The 9,588-nt window shown below is 34.0% G+C and overlaps 1 long non-coding RNA gene across 3 annotated transcripts; it reads left to right on the top strand.

Moving 5' to 3' along the window:
- The first annotated feature begins 317 nt into the window (after positions 1-317).
- LOC136069232 (uncharacterized) lies at positions 318-9,314 on the top strand. Of its 3 annotated transcripts, XR_010630465.1 has the most exons (6): positions 318-1,411; positions 1,485-1,580; positions 2,767-2,958; positions 3,489-3,566; positions 7,817-7,909; positions 9,052-9,314. It is a non-coding gene; the product is annotated as an uncharacterized LOC136069232 (long non-coding RNA). The 3 variants fall into 3 exon arrangements; XR_010630467.1 differs by lacking the exon at positions 7,817-7,909; XR_010630466.1 differs by lacking the exons at positions 7,817-7,909; positions 9,052-9,314 and adding an exon at positions 5,521-5,675.
- The last annotated feature ends 274 nt before the right edge of the window (positions 9,315-9,588 follow it).

The following is a 9,588-nucleotide window of genomic DNA, read 5'->3' as shown; positions in this document are numbered from 1 at the left end:
GTTGCAGGGATTTCATTATTATCAGGGAAAAAATACAAAGTGCGGCTACAGTGTTTTTTCTCTCTCCCTAAAAAAACACAACAACAATAGTGATAACAAACCCTAATTATAAAAGTGGCTTTTATATCCTACTTACAGGGTTATAATGGGCTAGGCCAAAAAATAAACTAGGCTCCACAAAGCCCAACACCATGACCTCACCATCAGTGTCGAGTTTGGGGCTCAGATGATCACCATCGACAACAAACCCATTAAGCTTCAAATCTGGGATACTGTAATTTTTCTCTCTTTCTTTCCTTTCTGTTTTACAATGAACACAAGTACATTATAACTATTGGCATCTTCACCTTTCTTTCTTTCATTCCATGGGTATCACAAATGCGAATTTGATGCAAAAATCAATCTGAGCATTTTCAGCATAACATTAGTTCGTTATCAGAATTTGGCTTGATGATTATTATGAAATGGGTTGCTTATTTATCAAGTGTATTTCCTTAAATTTCTGTGAGCTTGTGGAGGAATTCTATTTTGTACCTTAACTGACTAAAGTTGTAGATGCTAAAGTTTCCTTGGAAATATTCCATGCTGGTCAAGAATCCTTCAGATCTATTACGAGGTCCTATTACAGAGGGGCTGCTGGTGCATTGCTTGTATATGATATAACCAGGTACTGTTTTCATTGAAATTTGATCATTCGTTTGCTTATAGTCTTATACAGAAAAAATTAATTGTTTTAAGTTTGTTCTATATAAGTGGGATTTTCACACATACCCTGTGAATTTAATAAATCTTATTGTACAACTTACCATCATTCTGAACGCATCATTGTGTGGTACCCTTATAACATTCCAGTAGTCATTTTTGATCTAGTGAATCATCAAAACTTTTACATTTCATTTCAAAACACTCTACAAATTAATGTCTAGTGAAAATAAAATCAGCATTGCCAAAGAAAGTTGAACAAAAATTTCACAATTTAGGCTTAGACTTACTGACTATTTTTTTGTCTTTTGAAATCTCTCTTTTTCTTTGCTCTGACTTAGACCTTGGCTTTCCTCTAGTTCTCTTTTGGCTAAATTGGCTTTTTGTGTAAGTATATATATGTAAATATGTAATGGTGTATTTGTGTTGACTGTTGATTGGCTATTGTCTCTTGAGTGGCATTGGATTGAGGTAGTGGTCCTGGTCCACTTAAAAGCAACACCCAGAACAACACATTATTAAAAGACAAAAATAAAAAATAAACTATGTTAGGTAGTGGTTTGAGTCAGGTGAATGATGTAGTGTATTTATATTCTTTACATTGTGCAAAGCTAACTAAGCAATAGCAGAAGCAGAAATTGGAACCCACAGGTCTCTCAAAATTATTATTGTTTCTTTTTCTCAGTCTACTGTTGGAGAAACAGATAAGGTAATTAGTTTGAAGTTTTGTGATTATATGAAATTAGTTTGAAGTGATAGATTTTAATAGGATTTTCTTACAGATAACCTCGGCTCTTGAGCACAAGTTACTGTTGGCGGGTTTCTTAGAAGTGGGAGTTCTCAAATCAATGGTTGCATCAGAAGTTCAGTCTTTTGGGGTAAGTTTCTGTCTCTATGCCTGTTTAAAGTGGTACTATTTTGTTCTCTACCCCCTCAATGCAACCCTTTCTAAAAATTGGAGATTTTGAGATGTATATATCATATGGTAAGGAATTTGGCTTTGTTTCCAAAACTGATTATAACTGCATAGCTCCAAATGCCATGTACTTTATTATTCTTTGAGCTGTGAAGGTGAACCTAGTATATGCAATAAATCTTATGGTGCTTTGATAATTGAACTTCAAATGTCTTCCAAAGTAATAAATAGATAGTGATATCAAAGCCTAATGAAGTTCTTCTATAATTGCTGTGATCTAAATTTATTTGGTTATATTTTCTCATTTTTCCATATGAACCAGCAGTAGTCCAAAGGAGTCGCAAGCTATCAGCCTTTAGCAATAAAAATGACAAATGCTACCTAAAATCTGCCAAGCAAAATGTTTACCTTTTTCCTCTATGAGATTGGCAGTCGTGCACATTTTATCTCTATAAAATTTATCTTTTTTCTTGCTCCCAATTTTGAGTTCCTCCAGTTCCTTTCCATCTATAAGCAGGATTCAATCAGTAGAGAATGTCAGATTAACATGGTGCTAACACACAGTTCTGCGAATAAATCTATAATTAAGTTATATCTTAGTAATATAACCTAAATGATCTTCATTTAGAACCTGAACAGATTTTACAGGAAAATATTTTGGATGAGAACATTCACGAATTCTAATAGTTTCTTCTGCAGACTCTTAACTTTAAGGACAGACACTGCATTTATTGATTTAAACCATTAAGAGTGAATAAACTTCTTGATAGTTTATCTTCAAAAAACTCCTTATCTTTCTCACCTGGCTCCAACGTCTTACTGTAAAGTATTCTTTGAGGAATGTGACAATCTCAGTTTAATTATTTGTGTTTTATTTAAGTTTTACTTTATACATGGCATGCAAGCCATCCTAGTACGAGGGATATAAGGTTCATTATAGAATGATGAATTTACAGTCAAGTACCCCTTTAGAATCCATCTTAATTTGGGATCATAGTTTTTTCCTCATTAGGGCCAACTTCAAACTTGTACTATGTTCTAATCTTCACATTTGTACTTTTTTTTTTTTTTTTTAAATGTAAACTGTTTGGTGTTGCTTCTTACAAGATGGCTGAAGCATAAGCATTGATTTTCTTTGCAATTTGCAGGCCTTGATATTATTTGCAGAATCTTTGCTGAAGAAGCAGTAAAGTGTGTGGTTTTTGTTCCAATCTAGTATGAAACTTAGCTCATGTTTGTTTCAGACATGCACTTTAGACTAGGGAGGCAGGGACAATGGAGTCATGGACACAATTTAAACCGCATATTTGAGCTTGATCAAAATTCTTGGATACATGGAGGTTAGAGTTAGTATGATACTCAGAATAAAAACGTGTAAAAAAGGCTGCTGGGCTCTGGTTTGACAGATTGAAAAAAAAAAAAAAAAAAAAAGGCAGCAGATATACTATGCTCAAGCTAAAACAAAAGTGCACAGGGAAATAATTTTTTTTTGTTTATTGCTGATTTAGCAGATAACTTACTCAAACAATTTCCTCAATCACCCTCTTAATTGAAATATTGCATTAATGAATGCTAGAGATATATAAACGTGTAAGTTTTGTGCATATTTCAATAAAGTATCTCTCAAGGCATGCTTATTTTCCTACAAGTTGGCCAACCATGGTAGGTCTCATTCATAATAGGAATCGGATACTAGGATTGTTTTTGATCATGTGGAGAAGGTAATCTTCTTTTGTTGCATTAACAGTGTGTGACCTTTTATAGGTGATCATAATTCTTGGCTCTGATCTTTTTGTGTGTGTATCATTTGTCAAATACCACATAATTTTTATTTGTAATTATTCTTTGTTTACATTTCAACTTGCCCCAGTTCCTTTCAGCTGTTGCAGTCACATCTCTTGCTGTGGTGGCTACTGTAAATATTTTGGTTCTGCCCTAGTTAAATCAAGTAAGCTAGTCTCAAGTTTTCAATTATTACCTCCCTCTCACATACTTGTCTTCATTGAGATAATCAAGTTTCTACTAAGACCTTTATTTCGTTGTGTCAATTTCTTGAAGACATTAAATAGAATCTAGTTATGCATATATCTCCTTTCCTTTCCCTTTTATTTTGTATTTTGCATTTAAAAGAAGTAGATTGAGATGTGGGTACACATTACTTCATATTACTATAAGTTGGCAGTGAAAAAAATGCCTAGGTTGAGTTTGTGAAGAGAGTGAAAATTTTGTTAGTGAATAGTTTTATGTTCTAATTCTTTGGAAGGGGGGTGAGGGATTGCATAGGTCATTAATTTGTTTTGCAGTTGCAATGCCAAAATCATGTAAATACCTAATGAATTCTATATGTTTGACAGTGCATAACTGCAATGCCAAAAGCATGTAGATACCTAATGAATTCTATATGTTTGACAATGCATAATGGATCTGCAGTAATTCAAGGACTGTTGTGGGATTGGATTTGGACCTTAGGTGATGCGGGAGATGTAAGAAGATTATTGTTTAGTATTATTTATGTTTGCAAGCCAATTGTATTTTTATTTTTTAGGTCCTATTAGTTTATTGGGCTTTTAGTATTTTAATTTAGAAGTAAGGTTATTTTTGTAATAAGGCAATTAGGGTTTCCTAGCCAATTAAAACTAGGGTTTAGCAGTCCTTTATAAGCAACCTATTATACTCTTTGAGACTGATATTTTGATGAATGAAAAAATGGTCGTTTGGTTTTTCTTTGATTTGGTGCTGATTCTAGATCTACTCTAGGTGTTGACTCCTAGTGGTTTCTCCGCTTGGTGTTGACTCTAAGCAAGGCCTAGGTGTTGACTCTTAGGTCATATCTCTTTATTTTGTTGTTGTTGTTGTCAGTTTTGTTCTGGTTGTCCTGCATCAATTTTGGTATCAAAGCAAACATCGATCTATTTGAAACATTATCGCAAGTCAATCCAAAACTAGACCCAAAAAAAAAAAAAAAAATGCTTTCACCATATATTTTCCACCACCAAAAATCTAGCAACCACACCACCTTCAAAATCCCTTCACGACATCTCTGCCAAAACATAACAGAAATCCATCTCTCAATACCCACACGTATCAAGCCACTAGAAGGTTACCTGTCAACCAAAGCCCTTTGACCCAACAACTAACAAACCCCATTTGTCAATCTTGGCCACCGTTAAAGAACCACACCAACTGCCAGAAAAGCCAGCCATCACAACCACAAACCTACTCACAACCCACAGAACCCAAGTGTCATCGTACATCATGCCACCTTCACTGTTCTACCACTAGCCACTGATAGTAGCCCGTGACCTCCATCGCCAACCATGGACCCACCGCAAAACCAACCCTCACCTGGGCCACCACACCACCATCCAACTGCAACACAAGTGCCACCCATTGATCTGATCTCAAAGGTAATGCCTAACCCGGTCCTTTTTTCTTTTTAACTCAAGTACCTTTTAGTCTTTGAAAACCCTCACCCGACTCATTTGTTAATCAAGTTCCCCCACTTGTTTTTGACCCACACAATTAGGAAGCCTTTTGGATTTTAATATTCCTTGATCTAGTCCAAGTTAACTACGCAAACCAACAAACCAACTAATGTCAGTTTTTAAATCCAAGCCTTTAAGTGAGTGCTCACCCACTATCCCAAAAAAAAAAAAAAAAAGCATGAAATCCAAACCTGTCAACAAGCCCAATCCTAGCAACTATTTGGGAGAACAGTCTTAGAAGCCCATTCCAACGATTTGTCCAGCGAAAATCACAGCAACTATTTGTTGAAGCACTATTTTAGAGAATCATGGTAATATTATAAGTACCTTATTTTGATGGTTGTGAAACTTATCCATGAGATTTTGTCAACTGAATGAATGGAATGGAGCAATTCTTTAAGCAAGCAAATTTTGCAGATGACAAAAAGGTTAGGTATGCCAAGTTGAAGTTAAGAGGTCAAGCACAAAGTTTTTGGAAGAACCTTGAATATTTCCACTATATGAAGTATGAACATGCAATTAGTGTGTGGGAAGATATGAAAGAAAAGTTTTGTGATGAGTATTTGTCACCATACTATCAAGTTAAGTATCTACCCCAATCTCAATGTAGTACTTTTTAAGTTGAAGCAAATACGATGAATCCTAATCCTTATCCCATTTCATATCCTCAGCGCACTTTTGAACAATCTATCAATGAATTACCTACCAAGGAATTAAAGGAATTATCTGTAAAGCTCATGAAAGATGGTCAAGACAGGATTGCTCAGATAAAGCAAAAGAAGACTTAAATTGATTCAATTGGGAAACCAAGGATACTTGATCACAATGAACTTATTGTTGCCCCAATAGAAGACAACATTGATGATGATATCTTGGTCATGGAGAATTCTCCAGCAACACCAAAGCCTAATGTTAACACAGACATATATGCCTCGACAAGTGTTGCTTTAACATGCATGCAAGGAAATGAATCTATTGAAGAGCGGCAAGGTGAAGAGATGGTGTCTAAAGAGAGTATTATGTTAAAGGGTGCACATGATGTGATATTGGAAGCTAATGAATCTACTTTTGATTAGCCTTTCATGGTGCATGAAGACAAACAATTTGCTAAAGTGGAGAAAGTGGATAACATATTGCTTCCAATGGTTCAAGATAAGATTATGTTGATTCCACACATTGATTTTGTTATTCAAGAAGAGTTTCTCATGGTGGAATTCAAGGTTTTTCTTTTCTCTATGCTCTCTAAGGCGATTCTAGACTTGAAGCAAGTGTTACTTGTCAACATCCTAATCCTTCAACGCTTTAGAACTCGAGATCGAGTTTTCTCCAACTAGATGAGAATGATGTGGGAGACGCAAGAAGATTATTGTTTAATATGATTTATGTTTGCAAGCCAGTTATATTTTTATGTTTTAGGTCCTATTAGTTTATTGGGCTTTAAGTATTTTAATTTAGAAGTAATGTCATTTTTGTAATAAGGCAATTAGGGTTTCCTAACCAATTAGAGTTAGGGTTTAGCAATCCTTTATAAGCAACCTATTATACTCCTTGAGAGATAGTTGATATTTTGATGAATAAAAAAAATGGTCGTTTGGTTTTTCTTTGGTCTGGTGCTTGATTCTAAGTCTACCCTAGGTGTTGATTCCAAGGAAGGCCTAGGTACTGACTCCTAGGTCATATCTCTTTATTTTGTTATTGTTGCCAGTTTTGTTTTGGTTGTCCTGCGTTATTAGGGCTCTAAATTGGTGCTTGGAGAAGAACAGAAGTAGAGTTGGGGTTGATGGGTATTCCAAAATATCCCTCTTTCATGGCAATGGCTTGCAACCTCTTGAGGCCAAGCTAGTCAACTTTGAGCCTCAAGAACTGATAAGTAAAATTACACTTCAAGAGGGCAAAGATGGTTCTGAGACTTGTGCATTGGAATCTACTGTGCAAGTGGGATCTATTGCTAATGATAAGTACATGAAGAGTTTGCCACTGCCTCCTAGAGACATTGTTTGTGCATTTAACTATAGCTGTTGTTGTCTCCATAAACGTGCAGGGCTGGTTTTGTATTTTAAGCATGTCCTTGATGCCTTGTCAAAGAAAGGTGGTATATTTGTGATGGATTTATATGGTGGGACATCATCAGAGCACAAGCTAAGACTTTAGAGAAGATTTGCCAATTTTACGGTATAATCTTTCTGCTCTAAATATTAATGACATTAACAGTATCAAAAGGAAGATCGTAGATATAAATCTATTTGACCAGGTTCAGGTTCAAAGGAGATCTAATAATCTAGTCTCCAGAGCAGTGAGTCCAACTGTGTGCCACGAGAAACATTTGGAATGATATGAAACATAATGAGGCCAAAAATAAAAAATAAAAAGAAATGAAATGAAATTATTTTGATCAGAGGTCCTTTATATTCTAGTTTTACATCTGTATGCAATTTCCGTTGTTAATTCTTCTGCTTAGGATTTTTTTCTACTGCTTCTATTCCTAGAATTCTCTTTTGATCTTTCCTTTCTTGTCCCCCCTGTTTGTTACGGATCTTTTATCAAATTGGTGAGATATCCAAAATACAGTGTATATGACAACAATTATCATTAAGCTAGAGACTTTTAATAGATGAGAAAGTGAAATCTAAATCTCTCCTTATAGCTTAATGCTATTAAAGTTGCTAAGACATGGAAGGAACTAATTTATTATTTTGTGTTCATTCCTGTCCAGGGCACAACATAAATCAAAATATATTTGTAGGACAAATATGATGTTGGACATCTATCTAATAAGCATTTTCCACAAAATGGGAAGGAAACACAGGTTGTTTGTTTGTAATTGCTAAAAATTTCTTCATGCTTCCGTGTTAAAAGGACTATTTAATGTAATTCTTCTTTGTTTCTAATAAAACATTTCTATCCTTTATAGCTCAAAAAAGAAAAAGAAAAAGAAAAGAGAGATTTGACTTATTTGATAATGTTTATATTGTGATTGGCTTATATTTTAATTGGACAAGCTCGCTTTCCTTGATAGGAAGAAAATTTTATTCACTTTTGAGAAAGAGAGAGTACAAAAGATTGCTCTTTCTGAATTTCAGGCTATCATTTTGAAGTTGAAATTGTTATCATTTTTTTATGGGTAAAATTTATTAGAAAATAAGGATAGACCTTTTATATATAGGATGTATATAAAAGGCATTTTTTTTTAGGCTGTAAACAAAAGGTTCATCTAAAGAATACAAAGTGCTATATGTTTATGTTTTTCTTTTTGTTTTAGAATAACTAATAATTTCATGATTATTTGCGAAGGCTAATTGTGGCCCTCGCTAATAATTTCGTATTAGTGAGGGTATATTTTTAACTCACACAAAAAATAAACTTTTTGCAAGGAATTTTTATTGTCCCTTGGAAATAATTTGGTGGGAACATTTCCCTCCAAATATTTTTACATTTTAATGATTATTTGTAAAAGTAGATCCTAGTCCTCGCAAATAATTTAGTATTAGTGACGGTAATTTTTTAACCGTTACAAATAATACACTTTTTGTGAGAGATTTTTAATTTTTCCTTGCAAATAATATGGAGGGAAAATTTCCCTCCGAAATATTAGTATTTATGATGGTTATAACACATAATTACGACAGCTTTTTTTGTTCACAAATATTTCACATTTTACCAAGTATTTGTGAGGGCTTTTTTTTACCATCACAAATAAGATTTTTTGAAAGGGCTTTTTAGATCCGTCAAAAATTCTTGGTCGTTAATAGGCATTTTTCTTGTAGTTGGCATCTTTGAAACTGCGAAGAGGGAATCACATTTGTTTTCCTTATTTACAGTTTTTTAAAGTTTAATTTTTTTTAGATTCAATTTAATTTTAAAGTGTATTGTTTCGCTGTAGTAGTGTTTAAAACTTATTTCTCTAGTTCGATTATCTCTAATCTATTGCCTTTGTTTTATCCAATGCAGACAGTAACAAGGGAAATTATCTCATCCAAGGAGACAAGGAGAAAAAGAAAAACGGACTTGTATCTAGATTTGGTCGATTCCTTATAACTTTCGTTTGGGTCATCAATATGCTATTTCTCATCCCTCTTCCGAAATTTTTTGAGACTGCTTCTAAAATTCAAGATAAAATGCAAGAATATATACATTTGGAACCATTCCAAAAGGTACGTAATCTACCTCAACTCAAGTACTCTTTTTTATTTTCTGGCCGGAAAACTATAATTATTTCACCTTAGGTTATTACGTTACATAGCGAAAACCTTTTTGTATACTGTTTTGAGGGAGAAAATTGGTCTTTGCCCATTTCGCACAAAAAATTCAGCATTTTGCCTCATTTTCCAAACTAATTAGGGAAATATCCATGTTTTGAAACTCGATTTTTTTAAAATCGAGTTTCAACGTCACTTTACACTCCTTAAAACACCACTATAGGTACGGGGCGATCAAACTTAAAAAAAAAAAAAAAAAAAAAACTTGCATGGAACTCGAGTTCCAAAA

Source organism: Quercus suber, unplaced genomic scaffold (assembly GCF_002906115.3).
Source record: "Quercus suber isolate HL8 unplaced genomic scaffold, Cork oak 2.0 scaffold_157, whole genome shotgun sequence".
Classification (NCBI taxonomy): Eukaryota; Viridiplantae; Streptophyta; class Magnoliopsida; order Fagales; family Fagaceae; genus Quercus; species Quercus suber.
This window is presented reverse-complemented; position numbering and strand designations above follow the sequence as displayed.